Below are 7667 nucleotides of genomic sequence, written 5' to 3' on the forward strand. Positions count from 1 at the left end.
ACAAGTGATCCTCGGAATGAAGGTGTTGTCAGATGAGGAGCGGTGAAGGACTCTGGGTCCATATGCAGAGTTTAGAAGAATGAGAGGAATCTGATTAAAATCTTCGCGATACTAAGATAGAATGGATGTGGAGAAGATATTTCTACGAGTCAGCGAGACTAAGATCTGGAGGCATAGCCTCAGGGTGAAGGGAAGACACTTCAGAACTGAAATGAGAAGGAATTTCTTCCTCCAGAGGATGGTGAGTCTGTGGAGCTCATTGCTGTAGAGGGCTGTGGAGGCCAAGTCATTGAGTGCATTTAAGATAAAGATAGCTAGGTTCTTGATTAGTAAGGGGTTCAAGGATTATGGGGAGAAGGCAGGGGAATGAGTTCGAAAAACCTATCTGCCATGATCGAATGGCAGAACAAACTCAACTGCTGAATGACCTCACCTGATTCTATAAGTTATAGTTTTAATGTCTAATTGTCTCCTTCTTGTGTGGTTTGGGTTGTTTTACACTTCCTACCTTTCCTTCAACAGAACACTATCAGGTTCCTGTATATCTTTTTCTCTTTGTCCACCTCTGATCTCAACTCTCTTCTGAGAGTGATTCTCAAAGTCATCATATTAGAGTTCTGCACACTGTGCCTTTCTTAGTCAATATTCAGTACAAAGTTCAAAAGGTCAAAATTGAATTGTTGATTTTGTAAATTAAATGTCCCACAAAGCAAATAAGTCAATTATGTTGCGTCCTTTTGAGGCTCTTCCTACCATTGGCTGCTTTTCTCCAAAACTGGGACTCTCACATCTCCACTGTCTCTTGCAAATCCTTGAAATTTCAAGAGTCTGGTTAAAATCCACTTAGACATTGTAGCTGTATAGCCAGGTGACTTTTGCAGCCATTTCATTTTACTCTGTTCTGCTGGTGAGGGTCAGATTTTTTTTTAAAAGACGTCTTATGCCATTATCCTCTGTTCATGACAGATAGTGAAAGGAGAATATGAAAGGCAAAGGTCCCGCTTGGAGTATCTAATCATCAGACCTTGAGGCATATGATAATATCACTTACTGTAGTATGCCTGGACCTGATGATCCTGCCGAGATGCAGCCTTTGCATGCCTGAACCTCGGAAAGTGTTGCTAACATTAAGTTATAACTGTGCGGTCCTTCATTAAGCCAAGTCAATAGGCAGCATTAAACATGACAGTTTCCTTTAGCAGGATCCTGGAGGGCCATCCTTTCCAGGGTAACTAACCGCAAGAACAACTCTCAACCACCTAATTACAAACAGATGTCTCATCCCATAAACCTGCAATACTCGACCAACTTCCTCCCTCACAGCGGGAACAGCGTTTTGGGCAGTCCTTTATATTGGGTCTGGGGGAGATCAATCCTCCTCATCAGGGACTACTTCTAATCTACTTCCAAGATTGACAAACCCAATTCAATGTGCTCCCACTTCTCCCCAATATATTCATAAGAGCTGAAATGATATGTAACAGGATGAATTCTACCAAAAAGGGAAAACCAAACCTTGGGAATTATACATCCTCGTCCAACTCTTCTCGTATCTTTTAAATGGACCTTCTGTACAGGCAGTCTATTCATTTCCAAGTATTCCTGATAACTTTTCCTGTTTCTTCTCTCTGGATACCAAGTTCTTCCAGTCAGGGAAACTTCCCAACTTGAGCTACTCATCCTGGTAGTGAAGATTGGTTTTTTGATGAATGCACTGTAACTTCATTGCTAGGGAACTGGAAATAGGTTGAAACAAGGACAAAGACAGAGGCATGAGATGATCCAGGTGGTTCAGCACAGAAAGGCCTGGAGCTTTGTGGTATAGCTGGAAAGAAGACCCAAGGGAGCTGAATCCAAGAGCAGATCTGAGACAATGTGTAAAACAATAGCTACAGAGTAAAGCTGATGTCGGAATGGAATTGATGGTGAAAATTGCATAAAGGATAGGAGTTGGAATATGGCCAGAAGAGGTTTAGATTTTTGATGGGCTGTGTCACTGGAAATTATGTTATATATTGAAGTAGATTACTTTGTGAATCTGTGAGATCTATCCTTGTTTGAAATGTAATTTATAGATTATATTATCTGCAATTTACATGTCAACTCATGTTTAATAAGTGTTGATTCTGGTTTGATTGTTAAACTACCAGTTATAAAACGTGGACATTTTTCCAATTGTTTTCTCATTGGGGTTGTTCTGTAAATTCAGTTATTTTAGTTTATTGGTCTCCATGGCGATTATAACATGACTGTAAACTGACTTCCAAACATCCTGGCAAGCACAAAGAGTGAAATAGTTTGATTGTTCTCGTAAATATTGACAATGTGCTGTTTAATGTTGTTTGCTTCTCTCTGTAGTTTGTTTTACAGTATCAAGGCAATGCTTGTGACCAAGGACACCAGCGATTTTTGACGATTCTGGTATAATCAGACTTTTGAGGCAGACATGGGCCTGAGTTCAGAGCTTCTGAATTCCAGGAAGTTGCAATGCCACACTATGGAAATCCTAGTCAGATAACCCTGTGACTTTTGAGTGCTGGCATTTGTGGGAGCTGGCTATAAAACCTAAATATGCATTGCAGGGATGTGTCCGATTGTGTGGTGGGTCCTATGTATAGGTGATCAGAGGGAGCGCACACATCAAATATACAGCCCAGAAAGAGACCATTCTGCCTCATGCTGCCAATCTATTCCAGCATTTTTGCTCCACTCAAGATTCCACACATTTGGCCTTATCTAAATCTATGATGTTAACCCTTTATTCCATTCACCCTTGCATGTTTGTCTAGGTTCCCTTTAAATGCATCCATATTATCGTAAAGACCACATTTTAAAATTTTCTTTAACTTTTTTTTAACATGTGGATTAATATTGCCTTAAAAAAAGGAGACTGTGCAAAGAGGTCTATGCCACTATAAAAGCCATAGGCCAAGTTAACCAAGGGGTGGCAATCACACGCACAGATTGCCACTCTACTCTTTTCTTATCCAACAAAAGAGCTTCACATTCCTGACAGGAAATTTCAATCATTCCTTCAGAAATGTGGAGCGGTACCTTCATTCTGATAGTTTCCTCAGTACACATTCTCATCAAACCCCTTTTCACAGCAGGCATTTCCCTTACTCCGGCAGTTTAAGGTGCAGCATCACCAACAGCGACTTTGCCAGCTCTTATGAAAGGGTAAGGGTGCAAGCTAAGTATGAGGTTAGGCTGTCAGGAGGCTGTGGTGCCAGTTGGGTAAGGAACAAAGTGCCAGTAAAATAGGGTGCCAGGTCGGTGCAGATAGGGCACCAGGTAGATAATATGCCAGGTGGGACAGAGTGCCAGGTAAATTGGGTGCCAGCTATTTAGTGTGCCAGGCAGGTAGGATGACTAAAGGATACAGTACCAGGAGAGGTAGGGCATTGGGGAGGTGCAGGGTACCAGCTGGGCAGGAGGTAAGAGGTGTGCTCAGTGAGTATGGTTCCATGTAGGCAGAGAATAAGGTGCCGGGGTAGGGTAATAGAATAGTAGTTGTCAGGTGAATATAGTGCCAGGGCACAAGGCAAAAAAGAGGCCATTGTAAGTATTGGAGTGTTTAAAGTATGTCAGATCTGATGGAGTGGAAGGAAGGTTGTGTCTAGTCATGATGGGGGTTGAGCCTGGTCTGGGGTGGGCATGCAGTGTTGGGTGCAAGAGGAGTGGAACAAGGGATATCATCGGAGCTGACAGCAGTAAAGTGGGGTGTCAGGTGCCAAGGAGTGACAGGAGATGCCTGCTCCAGAGTGACGGGGTGTGAGGGGTTGGGTGTGAGGCACTAGTGTTGGCTCTGACTTCAGGAACAGGTTGTTTAGTCCCAAGGAAAGAGAGAAAGGTGTCGGGTCAGAGTCTTAGGAGTGTAACGGGTCTGGGACAGGTGTGGTTGAAGATGTATGATCAAAGTTGGGGTCAGTTGAATAGCTACTCAAGACAAGGTATTTAATAGTTCAACTTTTCCTAGTAATGTTTACATAAACAAGCACTTTGTTTGAAGGGATACTTTCAGAGACATAAGGGAATTGCCCAGCAGAATCTTCAATACACTGAGGATATGCGAGGTTCCCATGCGGATCTCCAATCTAGGCTTCAGAAGCCTTTGGACAATTCAGGTTTCACATTTATTGGAGCACATGTTGTGCACAATGTTGTGTATTTTTTTGGAATGGTGATAACAAAAGCAGATGCCACAGAGCTGATGGGTTGTGAACTAAGGCACAGTTACTTGACAATAATGTTTTAATTGGCTTCTGACCAGGTGTCCTTGGCTTGTGGGGAGCTATTGCTGTTGAGAACCACGTAACCTGCAAAGAGAAAGCATCATAAAAATCTCTCTCCTTCTTCATCTTTCTGTCTCTCTCTCTCTCTCTCTGTGTCTCTTTCTCCCCCTCACTCTGCATTTCCATCTCTTTCTATTGCGCTCTCTGTGGATATGTCAGGAAGTCTCCAGTAACAGCTAGCTGTCTTCCACTCACATTCCTCTGCAAATATCCATTAAATGGGGAATAAAGCACCTGAAAAGACAGTGAAATAACTAATAAAGTGAATAGTAAAGAGAATCAGGTGCAAACAACCTTGTATCCATGCCAAAGATGTAGAAAGAATTGAAAGGAAGATATTGAAAATTACTCATTAAATCTTGTGGTCTAGATCAATGCTATTGAACTGTGGTTCTCTGATCTTTTTCCTTTTCTAACCTTAATAACCATGCCTTATCTGTCTTTGTATGTTTGTTTGTGTGGGGGAAGCGGAATTGAGAATTTAAAACAGGTAGTGTTTAAGTCATAGAATTATAAATTACCAGTTCATATTTCCTTATTGCAGTTAGTTAAAGACAATTTGTTCATGATAAACAGTTATATAATTGTTAAACACAGAAACTGGTGAGCATTTTCTTTAAATTTGAGTTCATCGGTCAAGTAAATTGGGGACTTTGGATAGTTTCATGAATTCTTTTCACATTAGTGATAACTCCAGGCACAGTGGGCTTCATTTCCAGTGCAGTATCTCTGTGAATCATGCAACTTTTCACTTCATTTATTCTCGATGAAATTATGTTCCACATCTTTGGATGAAGAAATGTATTCTGAATTCTCAATCGGATTTCTTGTTGAATATTTTATATTAATGGGCTCCAGGCATGCTGTTCCCCACATGTGGAAACATTATTTCCATATCCATTCTATCAAAATTCTAACATAATTTTAACACACTCTATTTGGTCACTCTGTGATCCTGTCTTCCCAAGAGAGAATAAGTATAGCCTGTACCTATACCCACTTATCTCTAGGACGATATTTTAAACCCACTCTACATCATCAACATTGCCTTTACACTCGTTCTATAATTTAGCAATCAGAACTGTGCACACTACTTGAAATGTGGTCGAATCAAGGTTCAATATGAGCTTGCCATAATTTTCCTACTTTTCCCCAGTATCCCCTCTTGAAATAAAACCTTGTGCTTTATTTGTTTTTTTAAATGGCCTCGTGTGTAGTGAAACTTCTAATGATTAGAGATGATTACCCCATGTTACCCCTCAGAAGATATTTTCCATTAATCTCTCATAAAGCCTGAAGTGATGTGGTCAAAGCATCCGCTTTAGATCCAGCGACCTCTCTGTCAGTGAATAACCAAACCCTAAGGCTAGTGTTGAACTGTTTGGAGTTCTCTCAATGTTCCTCAGATTCTCTTTAGTGCATGTGATGCTTACTGTGGTTTACAGAGCAGAATAATTGCAAGGTAAGTCTGCAGGTTTCGCCACCAGACATCTACTTCAGTCGGGTCTCCAGTCCCCCATTGTCTGATGGCAATTTTAATTCAGACTTTAGAGTTAGATTATTTACAGTGTGGAAACAGGCCCTTCGGCCCAACAAGTCCACACCGACTCACCGAAGCACAACCCAGCCAGACCCATTCCCCTACATTTACCCCTTCACCTAACACTATGGGCAATTTTTTTTTAGCATGGCCAATTCACCTAGCCTGCACATTTTTGGACTGTGGAAGGAAACCAAGCACCTGGAGGAAACCCATGCAGACACGAGGAGAATGTGCAAACTCCACACAGTCAGTAGCCTGAGGTGGGAATTGAACCCGGTCTCTTGCGCTGTGAGGCAGCAGTGCTAACCACTGTGCCACCATGCACCACTTCTGTGGTGTTATGAGGGTAATGAATGAAGGAATGAAGATAGTTCAATAAAATGGCTACAATTTCTGGACTTGTATCTTTCCCTTTCCAAAACGTACCCAGTCTCCAGACTTCTGGCACAATACCAGTTTCCAAAGATTTATGGAAAGTTATGGTCATTTTTTAAACTTCTTCTGTCATTTTGGCATTTCTTTGCATCCAGGAGAAAATGAAGCTCTTTCTAATCCGGATATCCTATGGCAACAGATGTTGTGATTAAAATTCCTCTATTTTGTCACACTTGCATGTCACTCCCAGCAGGCTCTGTGAAATAGTCTACAAAAAGGGAAAACTATAGCCCAAGGATTCTACCAACATCTGCTTTCAACGTAGCAAAATGTAATAATCTGAAAAACTAACACCTTGTATGCAGCAAGGTACTCAACAAAACTAAGAGGATCAGAATATCATGGGCAGCAGACCTCAAAAATTAGCACTTGCTGTAATTGCTCTTGGAATCTCCCCTCTATCCCCTTTACATATGCACAACTCCATTTGTTCCATCAGTTTCTGCACTTATCATGTAAACAATCTCGAACGTAGAAGGAATGTGAAAGTGATTCAGCTGTAATGGGCCGTGTAAACGAATTTAACACCGGAATAAATAACTTCTGTACTGATTATTCTGGATTTTTGTTTAATTATGAATCACTGCTGCTCTGTAACAAATCCAGGTTTAATGGTGCACTTTCAACAGGGTGTGAATCACCATCTTGATAAGGCTAGAGAGAGTTTAACAATGAGCTTCTAATACTTGTTTCTCCTGCACTGAGGCTTTCAGCTATCCATAATATTACCTGCTTTTGCTCTATCAGTGCAGGCTGTTATCTGCATGTTCAAATATCCAGTTACTCACAGGGGTCATCAAAACAACAACGCGACAGAACAGTTACACGTCCACAGTACCTCCAATTCTCTTTCTCTTTCTCCCAGTGTTTGTTCTGACTTCATGATTGATGCTCTTCTATGGAGTCTTAGGATCCTACAGCTGATTCAAGCTAAAAATGGAAGGAAACTGGCGCCAATGAGCTGTCATTAGACTGTCAGACAAACAAACACACAGAAAACAGACAGCCAAAGAATAAATGAGGCCCTGTGTCTAGAGACAGCACTTCCTGTTGCAAATTCTATCAGATAGCAGTTCATAGTGCAACCTTTTAAATGCAACAGAGTAGGAGTTGCAATCACCTTCTGGGACAAAATGTTTTATTTATGGAGTAGGCAAATCTTTATTATGGACTAACTCAAAGAGAAACTAAACATTTTGGGTGATAGATCTATTCATGGCATGTCCATCTCATTCATACTCACCTCTTTTATCAACTAGCTGCTACCTTTTCTGAAGTTACTGTTATTTTCACTTTATCCCTATCCCAATCCAGGCTGCTAACTACCACAATGTCCTTCACATTGTTACACACCAATGTTTTTCGGAACACCAATATTTTTAGGAACACCTCAA

At 41.1% G+C, this 7667-nt stretch overlaps 1 long non-coding RNA gene across 1 annotated transcript in view; it reads right to left on the minus strand.

Moving 5' to 3' along the window:
* The window catches only part of LOC148139929 (uncharacterized), an 88478-nt gene extending 81226 nt beyond the window's left edge, over window positions 1-7252 (minus strand). The window contains exon 1 of the long non-coding RNA XR_015753342.1: window positions 7112-7252. This is a non-coding gene — a long non-coding RNA (uncharacterized LOC148139929). The remainder of the gene's footprint in view (window positions 1-7111) is intronic.
* Window positions 7253-7667: the final 415 nt, after the last annotated feature.

The sequence above is a fragment of the Chiloscyllium plagiosum genome, unplaced genomic scaffold, assembly GCF_037043375.1.
Source record: "Chiloscyllium plagiosum isolate Xiang-an unplaced genomic scaffold, Cpla_swu_hap1 HiC_scaffold_36, whole genome shotgun sequence".
Lineage (NCBI taxonomy): Eukaryota > Metazoa > Chordata > Chondrichthyes > Orectolobiformes > Hemiscylliidae > Chiloscyllium > Chiloscyllium plagiosum.